The following is a 9,473-nucleotide window of genomic DNA, read 5'->3' on the forward strand; positions in this document are numbered from 1 at the left end:
TTTTACTAGGAAAAGTGTGAGCTGCAAGAGGGCAAAGTTCCTTTTGTGATCACACCACACACCATCAGGAGGATGCTTACAAAAATAACAGTGGAAAAGCTAAGCCATCTTAGCCAAACTGCAGACGTTGCATCGGCGCGTCCCCACCGCGGGCAGGGGCACGCTGCTGGGCAGGGAGCCAGGAGCATCCAGCATCCAGCTCTTTGCTCTGCAAACATCCCCTGGAGTGAGCATCTACGTGGGTCCTCCCTCCTGGGATGAGCCTTGCCTGCCCCTTACCCTCTGCCCAAGCAAATCCTTCCCTCCTAGACATCCTTCTGGGGTCTTGGCTGCTCGCTGGCCAGTATAGAAATGGCCAGTATAGAAATGGGTCCTTTATGGACACAAGCAGCTGTGACGAGCTTGGGCTGTGATATTGCTGCTATGAGCCAAGTATCAGCTCCCAAAACTGTCCCATAAAACAGCAGGGAAACTGCCAAGTGAGTCCCTGTTTGGCAAAGAGCAGCCCCAGCACCGTTCCTCCTTGGCTTGACCAGGTGAGATCTTTTAAGATGCCGTGTGACGGCTCAGGTTTACCAGTGTGAGACTATTTAAGCAGACCCCATGCTTTTCCTGGGGTCTTCAACACCCTCGTAGGGAAAAAATAGAAAGTGTGACAAGGTCGCACTTTGAGGAGCCCCTGGAAGCGTCCACCAAGAAGGGGATGTTGGGGGAAGAAGCGAGCAGAGAAGTTTGGCAGGGAGGCAACACACATCTGGCCCTGCGAGACTGTATGTGCAGTCCCAGTACTCTCTGCTCATTTCTCACTTTTTCCTTTTTAAATGTCCACTTAAGGCAGAGAAATGGCTGAGAAAAGAAGAGCGATCGGCTTTTTTGGCCACAGGCCTGGAGAGTGTCTGGCTGACTGATGGTGATGCCGGGAGGGATGTGCCCAGCGGCAGCGGGTGCTGCAGAGGGGCCTTCCAGGGTTTTCTTTTATCATGGCTCATGTTTGAAAGGAGGGCTGTGGGAGGGGGAGGCGAGCAGATGGACAGCCGGGTTTGACGGCTGGTGGTGGGACTGACGGCTGAGATGCCGTGACAAGGAGAAGGGTAGGGGGTGGAGAAGGGAATTTGCAGCCTCTTAGGATGTTTCTGGTAGGATTTCCCTCCTTTCCAAGCTCTGTTCAAACCAGGGTGCTGTTTTCTGCCTCGAAAGCAGAGGCTCCTTTGAGGGGCTTTTCCTTCTCTCAACCAAATACAGATCTACTAAAAAGCATGGCTCTGGTCTCTGCCAAGAGCTCCATTTCCGTCAGGATTTCAGGGACTACTTAGTGTCTTCATTTCCTGGGAATCTCTTTCCAAGAGCTTTATGCTGGTCCTTCCTCCCTTTGCTGTGGGTCTGTGGGAAGAGGTGTGTGGGTGAGCACCGAGACTGCCGGACCGAGGGCAGGGGGATGCTCTCATCCAGCTGCACTGGTGCACAGAGCGAGGTGCAGTGTCCAAGCTGCACCTCATGCACTATGAAACACGGTGCTTCCTCCAGACTCTGACACTTTTTCCAAGCTAAACCAGCGCCTAGAAAAGACTGAGGGCATTTTTCACTGACTCAAGTTGGGCTGCGCTGGAGATGTACACATCTAGTTTCTATTGCAGTAATCACTGAGCGGGCGAGCAGCGGGACACATCAGCTAATGTCAGCCTGATCATGCAGCCACTCTGATGGATTTTCACTCCAGAAAAGGTCGGGGGGAATTACCATGCTTTGCACAAGGGAGAGTGCTCTTAGGTCTCTCTGCTAAGCAGCGAGCAGGGCAGGAGGGTGCTGCTTCTCCCCGCCTGCCTGCCGAGAGGGGCCGGGACTGTTTGCCAGTTGCTGCTGCTCTCAGACAAAAAAAGAGATGGAAAAGCCTCAGTCCTCACGCCTCTTTTGTGGCCTGGACAATGTGAGTCATGCTGAGTGCCCGGAGCATCCGAGGCTGCTGCCGGCTGTCCCCCCCTTCCCCCAGCACTGTGGCTGCCTCTTTGCCCTGCCAACGTGGCAAGGCAATGCTTCTGCCTCGGGTTCAAGGCGGGGAAGACAGACGGACATATAGGAGAGGATGGAAGGACAGACTCCAGCAGGGAATGGGAAGGAGAATAAGCCCCCAAACAGCTCAGATCAGAGAGAAAGGAGCCATCGTGTAGCAGAAGGCTCTGGCAGGAGCGTTCCCAAGCCTTCGGATCAGCAGTGGGACAGAGGAGTAAATTCGACACATATTTTCCATCCTCAGCTATCCACATTGCCCCTAACCTGATCCCAATTAGATATACAGAGGCAGCTGCCAAGGAACTTTTATGACTCATTTGAAAGGGAGCCTGCACAAGAACCGCGCATTCGAATCCAGCTGTCTCTTCTCTGTTGTTGTTTAGGGAGGACATTTGTGCTTGCTTAGCTCACCTAGGAAAGGGCCAGCGGGCCCCTGGACACAGGGGAAACTGGTTGTCAGCCCAGCCTGGGAACATGCTGTGTATTCCTTAAAAAAAAGGGAGAGACAGAGCTGAGCTGGCAGGACGTGCAGTTCAGGCAGCAGCCCCCTGCTCTGGGGGAGCCCTCCTTGCCGCGTTGCCTTTCGCCTTGGCAGGCTCAGCTGAGAGCAGAGCGGTTCCCCACCAGGCAGTGAACTGCTGGGGACCCCAAAGCACCCCGGGGAGTGGAAATCACTGGGGCTTGGCAGCTCCCACTTGTTCGTAGGGGCAAAGCCCTCGCTTCTCGCAGAGACACCAGCAGAACTGAGATGCAGAGAGCATCAGGTGCGACCTAAAAGCGGGCTGATGTTCAGCAGGCAAGTCTAAGCGACACGGTCAAACCTTGCTCAGGGAGGACAAGGGAAATCCCAGGTTAAATGAGACCTGAAGCCCATCTGCATCTCTTAGAGCAGCCAGATACCGCTGCTGTGGAGGCAGGTGGAGGACTCACAGCAGTGGCTGTGCCTGCCCGTATTAAGTCTCATCCCGGTCTTTAATAACAACAGATCAACCTGAACCCTGAAGAGTGAGATTGAAAATCCCTTCCCAAACGCTTGCTGTTATTATAACTGCAGTGATCCGTGCTATTGCCGTGCACCACAAATTGCCTGCCTGTCCCCTGTCATGCTCAAGGTATCAGCTGTTCTGGGACAAGGTGCTTGGGATGTTTTCAGTTGGAATTGGGCAAAGAGCTAGAATACGATGAATATTTTGCACGAGGAGTTTAGAGGCTGTCGAGCTGGTTTTGTTAGCAAAATGCATCATTTCTGATTCCAGCCTGGTACCAGAAACCAGGAGGTTTATCCTGAAAGCTGTGATTTTAAACCAAACCAAACCAACAACCCTTCTCTTGTGCGAGAGCAGAGCAGGCTGTCGGTGGCACTTTATCCCTCAAAATGCAGTTCTACAAAACCAGCCTGGAGATGCCCCAGTCTCAGCGGTGCCTGTCCTGGGCAAGGTTGATTTTCCTGGGCAAACCCTCTGACTTTTAAACATTTTGCTTTTAGTATGGAACAGGTCACGTTTTCACTCGATACCTTGAAAATATTCACTAAGTGGAATTGTCCTTTCAGCAACCATCTCTAAAATCCAGTATCCGCGATACATCTTTCACTTGGCTTTTCAAGTTTCCGAAGCCCTGCCGCTCTCTTAGCTCATATTTTCCTAGCATTTCAAATAAGTACTATTAAATGAAAGCTGAGACGCTTATAAATTCGCATGATTCTGGGAAATGGATCTTTAAGAAAAGTACCTGCTACCCTTCCTAGGCCCTTCCTAGCAAGTGCCATGGTGTCTCATGAGCCCAGGTGGGATCCTCCTGGCACCTGCACCCTCTGCCCTTTCAGGACAGGGGTTTAGACACCCCGAAAGCCGGAGCAGCATCCCGCAGAGCTGACCGCCCCTGCGCTGCACAAAGGATGGTGGAAGCCCTTCCTCCCTCCCTGGGGCAGGAATGCGATGCGCAGCACCCAACCCAGCCCCCCAGCCCCCCTAACCCGGCTACCGTGGGGTTTTTTGGGGCCGGTTGGCTCAGGGCCTGCCCGGACAGCCCTTCACCGAGAGGACAGCAGCCGGTATCACTAGATGGTGCTAACGGTTGCGTTTTCCCGAGCTCCCGGAGCCGCGGAGCAGCGCCCGGGCAGCGGGCAACCCGGCGGGGATGCTGGGGGGGGCGCTCCCGGTGGTACCTCGGGCCCCGCTCCTCGGGGCCTTGGGGGCGATAAGGGTGTTGCCATTAATAATAACGGCGATGAGGAAGATGTTTCCTTTCTCTCCAGGCTCTCAAGGGGAAGGGGCTGGGCTCAGCAAGTTGCAGGATGTCCCTGGGTTGTTGAGGGGAACTTGCCCTTCCTACTGCTGCCCCCTTGGAGGATCCCTGTTCCCTCTCCGCATCCTTTTGCGCTGACTCAAACCCGAACCAGACACAAGTTTGTTGAGGCCGAGGAAGCAAAGCTGCCGTGTGGGTAGGGATAACCAGCTGCAATTCCCAGCCGGTGCTCCCTGTGCTGGTGATGAGCTGGGAACACACACGCATGTCCCTCCCCAGAGCCCCCACCACTGGAGCACAGCCCTTCGCAGGTTTGTCAGGCCCTCAAACAGGAGCTGGTAGGATGGGGACTTTCTCTCTTGTGGAAGGATCACTGGCTTTTGGGAGTTCCTCTCTAAATCCCTGGCTGATAAGGCACAGCCTGAGCTACAGCTGGCTGATCTTACCCCTCCTCGCTGGGGGAACAGCCCTGGGGAGGTGCTGGGGCACAAGGAGGGGGGAGCAGAGCTCACCCACACAGCTGACTCAATGCTGATAAGCTGCCACAGCCAGACACTAAAGAAATGTGTCTGGGAATGTCATGTTTCTGCGCCCCAAGCCCTCCTCATGGCTTGCAAGGCTGAGCTCAGGGGACAGAGCTGCCCCTCATGCCTTGGAGGAAATCGGTTCTTGGACAGTGGGGCTGAGTCAGCTGGAGGGTGCTGAGAGGCTCATGGTAATGGGATGAATTCCCAGCAGGAGAGGACATAGTCGGCCGTGCCCTCCTGCAGCATCGGCCGAGGCTGCTGTCACTCCCAGACAGGGTGCTCAGCCCCAGCCCCGGCATGCAGAAGCAGCAGGGATGTTCAGTCATGAAATCTTCCATGGAGAGAGAGCACGGGTGCACTCTGTACCCTGCCCATCATCCAGAGGGCTTCCAGCTTCCTCAGAGATGGAGATTTTTGCATAAAAAGGTATCTAAATGTAATTTTTCTCATGGTGTTAGACAAAATATGGATATTTCAAGTCTCCAGAGAGCCCTGTTGGGAAGGGCAGGGACGCCAGAGCATCCGGAGCAGAACCAAAGCAAGCTTCAGCTTGCTGATTCTCAGCTTTTTCCTCCCTTGTTCCCACCCTCCTCTGTGAGCAAACCCTCCAGAGCATTGTCAGCTCAGCCATGGAAGTGACTTATTTGAGGTCAATCCATAAGAGAGCTCACAAGGGAACCCAAAGCTCTGCCCCGTTTGTGATGAGCCCCAGCTTTCCAGGTCACGGCTCTGCCCCATCCTCACACACTCACAGTGCAAATGCCAGTGCCACCACCCCAGTTGTTGTTGCTCTTGGAAGATAACTGGAGCCAGAAACACAGAAACGTGAAAGAAACCACATAGAGAGACCAAAGCAAACCCAGGCTCAAATGCCAGCGGTCACACCAACCTCACCGGCCTTGTAGTGCCACCAGTGGATCTCATTCAGGATGGAGAAACACTTACAGAGCATTTACTGTGCAGGGGAAGAGGCCGTCATTTACCTCTGGCAGCTGACACCGCTTTGCTGCAGAAGGTTACCTCTGGCTAGGTGAGGAGCTTTGGCTGTTTGATCAGATGCATGGGAGTAATTAACATGCTGATTTTAGGATCTGATCATATCAGGCTGAGCAAATAAGCCCCTGACATTTTTAATCAAAAGCTCTTCTCCTCACACCGTGTTCAAAGGCAGAGAGGACGCCGGGAGGAGGATAAGGGCTGAGTGGCTTCTGTCTCCGTGATGAGGACTATGTGTCAGACCTGCTGCCACGTGCCAGCCCCGCTGCACCGGGCTCCTCTCGCCGGGCTCCTCCATCTCCCGTGGGGCTCCCATAGCCGTGAGTCACTGCAGCCATCCCTGCGCCACATCCTCCGAGACAAACCCACACAGGAGCAAGAGAAGCTCAGGGCATTCTCTGAAGAAATTGCTTTCTCATGACTAAATGTCAATGTGCAGAAAAAATAAACCACGACCACAGATTTACTTAAAAATCATCAGTGACTCCCCAGCCTGGGGATAAGTGTCGATGTCGTGGTGAGAGGCAGATGCGGGGAGAGGGGTTGCTTGTGTTGGTGGGGGCTGCTCAAACACATCTCCTTTCAAAGAGCTTCCTCCGGCAAGCTAATGACCTGGGCAGCAGGGAGCTCCGCTGGGGTGGCCTCCAAAAGGACATTTTTTTGGCTTTATTATTGTAAATAATGATTTATTTATTAGCAGCTCCTTGAGGCACCCAGGAGAGGAGCAGCTGGCATTGCACTGACACACAAACTGGTGGGGAAGCTTCAAATCAGCTCTGGCTTTCTGCAAGTCCCCTTCCCCAGGCAGGTTGGGGCATGGGCAGGGCAGGAGTTGCTGCCAGCCGGGTGCCCTGTGACAGCATCACCAGCACCTTTCTGCAAATAAATAAAAATCCACTCTAACCTGTCGTTGGGGGCCCTTGTTTTCTGCTTTCTCATTCCCTTTCTCCTTGGGTTTGAGGGTGGTTAGAAAAGTGCCAGGAACACACAAGATAGAGAGTTATTGTAGGCATGGCTGGGTGCCAGCCACCCTTGTAATTTTGTTAATAGACTAATAGAGGAGCAAATGAAGCCATTGTAGGTGATACTAACACTGCACAGTCCCGTCGTGGTCAGAAATGTTTCAGGCTACTTCCTTAATAATTTTTCTTCTGCACGATCTTATTTGCCCTTGGCTGTATCAGGACTGGGCTGGTGTTGGTAGTGTTTTCAATTCTTTAGTAAAGTTTGATTTTTCTTTTAAATGAACAAGCATTAACAGACTGTTTAAGTTCGGTTTTTAATGACCTGATATAAACCTGAAATGGGGTTAACACACCCATTTCAGCTGTCCAGGAGTGGCAGACAGCCCTGGGGCTCCTGCAGAAACCTGCTCTGCACCAGCGCTGGGCCCCTGGGATGTCCCAGCATTAAGAGAGCGGAAAATCCTTATGACAGGTCAGAAATGCAAACGCTGTGCTGCGTGGAGAAACGGCTTTAGCAGAGGAGCTCTCCCGTGATGTAAACCCTGCAAATGCAGACGCCCAGGTTGCTCCAGAGAAAGCCATCAGCGTTACTTCGCTCCCTGCAGTTCCCCCGTCGCTCACGCCAGCCAGGATCGCTTTTGCCATCTTTCCCCATTTCTCAGGCAGGACAGGGATGGAAGGAGTCACACGTTGAGGATGGGGGGAATCACCCCCTGCACACAGCGGCTCGCTTCAGCCTGGGACAGCCCCGATGGGCTACTTACCTTCCGTACAACCCAAAAGCTGGAGTGTGAAACTGCAGCCTTGAGATGAAGGTTCTCGGTGGCTGCAACACCTCTTGCAAAAAGCATTTCCCTTTTCCTGGTCCTGTGTGGTGTTTGGGAGGGAAATGCTGGAGATCAGGGTGGCTGGTTTGGGGAGGAGGCGGCCAGTGGTGCTGACAGGCTGCAGCCTGGTGCCTGTTTTCCTGGGCTGTGGAGACAGTCACAGAAGCAGAGCCACCACGTGCGGGCAAGTGGCCTTCTCTGAGATGGAAACCATCAACATCTGCCCGGGCAGAGGAAGCGCAGCTGGGTAACAAATAAATACAGATGAACATCACTTCTGGGCTCAGTTATGGGGCTATTCCAGGACCTGAACTTGCAAGTGCAGAAATGTGATGCTCTCTGCTGTAACAACTCATGGTTTGCTTTGACTTCAGCAGACAGGCTTTCACCACCACAAGCTTTTCTCCCCGGATTCCAGGCCCCTTTATAGCACAGCCAAGGGACATGTGTTTCCTACCGCGTGGGACTGGACCATCGCTAATTTTAGTCACCTTTTCTAGAAAGACACTTCCTAGTGAATGTCATGGTGTTAACTCACCTACTCCCAAGAGCAGGCAGCCTGAGTGCCCAGCAGCACATCGCTTTCTGCCCCCAGACCCCAAGATGAAAGCTGTGGCAGTGTTAATTGTAAATGAAAACCCTCTGTTTGAATCTTCTAGCTGTGAAAGGGGAGGGTGAGATGCAAAAAATCCTTCTGAACTTCCCTTTCCTTCAGTTATTTTACAAAACACTTTAGTGTTGGATATTCAAAGAAACAAACAGCTCTTTATGACCATCTACCCCCTTTTTTTCTCCTCCTGCTCTTGACAATGAGGACCAGAGTGATGGACCACACTAGACACAGCCATTTCCTCACTGATGCTAATTGAGAAGGAACAATTCCTGGAGAAATGGCAGAAAAAAAGAGAAATTTTGTCTGGGCAAACCAGACCATGCAGCCCAGAGCAGAAAGTAAAGGAGTGGGAAAGGCAGAGAGAGGAGAGTGCCGACCACGGGGTCACACTGGCTTGGAGCGAGCTGGGAGGGGAAGGACACGGTCCAGGAGAAATTTGAGGGAAAACGTAAGGAGGCAGAAGGGATTACTCCCTGCTGGGGTTAGCCAGGATGAGCTAAACACCCGGGCTTTTGCGCTTTCGCCCAGGACCAGGGCAGAGGTGATCTGGACACGTTGCAGGAGGATTTAGGATGGTTTGGGGGACCCCAGTGCCTGTGGGACGTGTCCCAGCGCAGGACCCCGGGCTCCGCAGGCGCCGAGAGCCACCTGACCTCACGCTCTGCGCCCGTGAAACTGGGGAGCGAGCAAAAAGGAGTCCGAGCAACATGAGTGATCGCAAATGTGTTTCCACTTAGCTGGTCCTCCGAGGCCAAATGATGTAACTCCTGCGAAGCCCTGCAATATGTTGGCAGGAGGAGCCTAGTGACAACTCCAACTGTAAGTTCCTGAGCTAATGAGCAGAAAAGTTGAATAAAAAAAAAAAAAAAAAGGCTTTTTCTTTGGCTTAACATAGCAATCCTCCCCAGGACTGTTTTCTGAGCAGAGAAACAGCACACTGAAGGAAAAAAATCCAGCCCCCAAAGACCTTGGCTCCTCTCCTCTGGGTCTGGTGGGGCAAAGCCAAGGGGTCTACACCCATCAGGACCCGTCAAACCAGCAGAGCTGGGGGTTTGCTCAGCCTGCCGAGATGCCGAAGCAGATCCCTGCTCCAGAAGCAGCTCGCTGCCACCCTGCTCTCCAGCCTTTATGGAGTTAACCACAATTATTATTACTAAGGGTGGGTTTTTCTGTCTGTGTGTGTGTTACCAGCAAAGAATGTTTTACTACAGCTCTCCACACAGCCACCAGCCTCCAAATGGACCATGTTACAGTAGAGCTAAATATTGTGTCAGGGACCATGTGTTTCTTG

The sequence above is a fragment of the Strix aluco genome, chromosome 20 (genome assembly GCF_031877795.1).
Source record: "Strix aluco isolate bStrAlu1 chromosome 20, bStrAlu1.hap1, whole genome shotgun sequence".
NCBI classification, from domain to species: domain Eukaryota; kingdom Metazoa; phylum Chordata; class Aves; order Strigiformes; family Strigidae; genus Strix; species Strix aluco.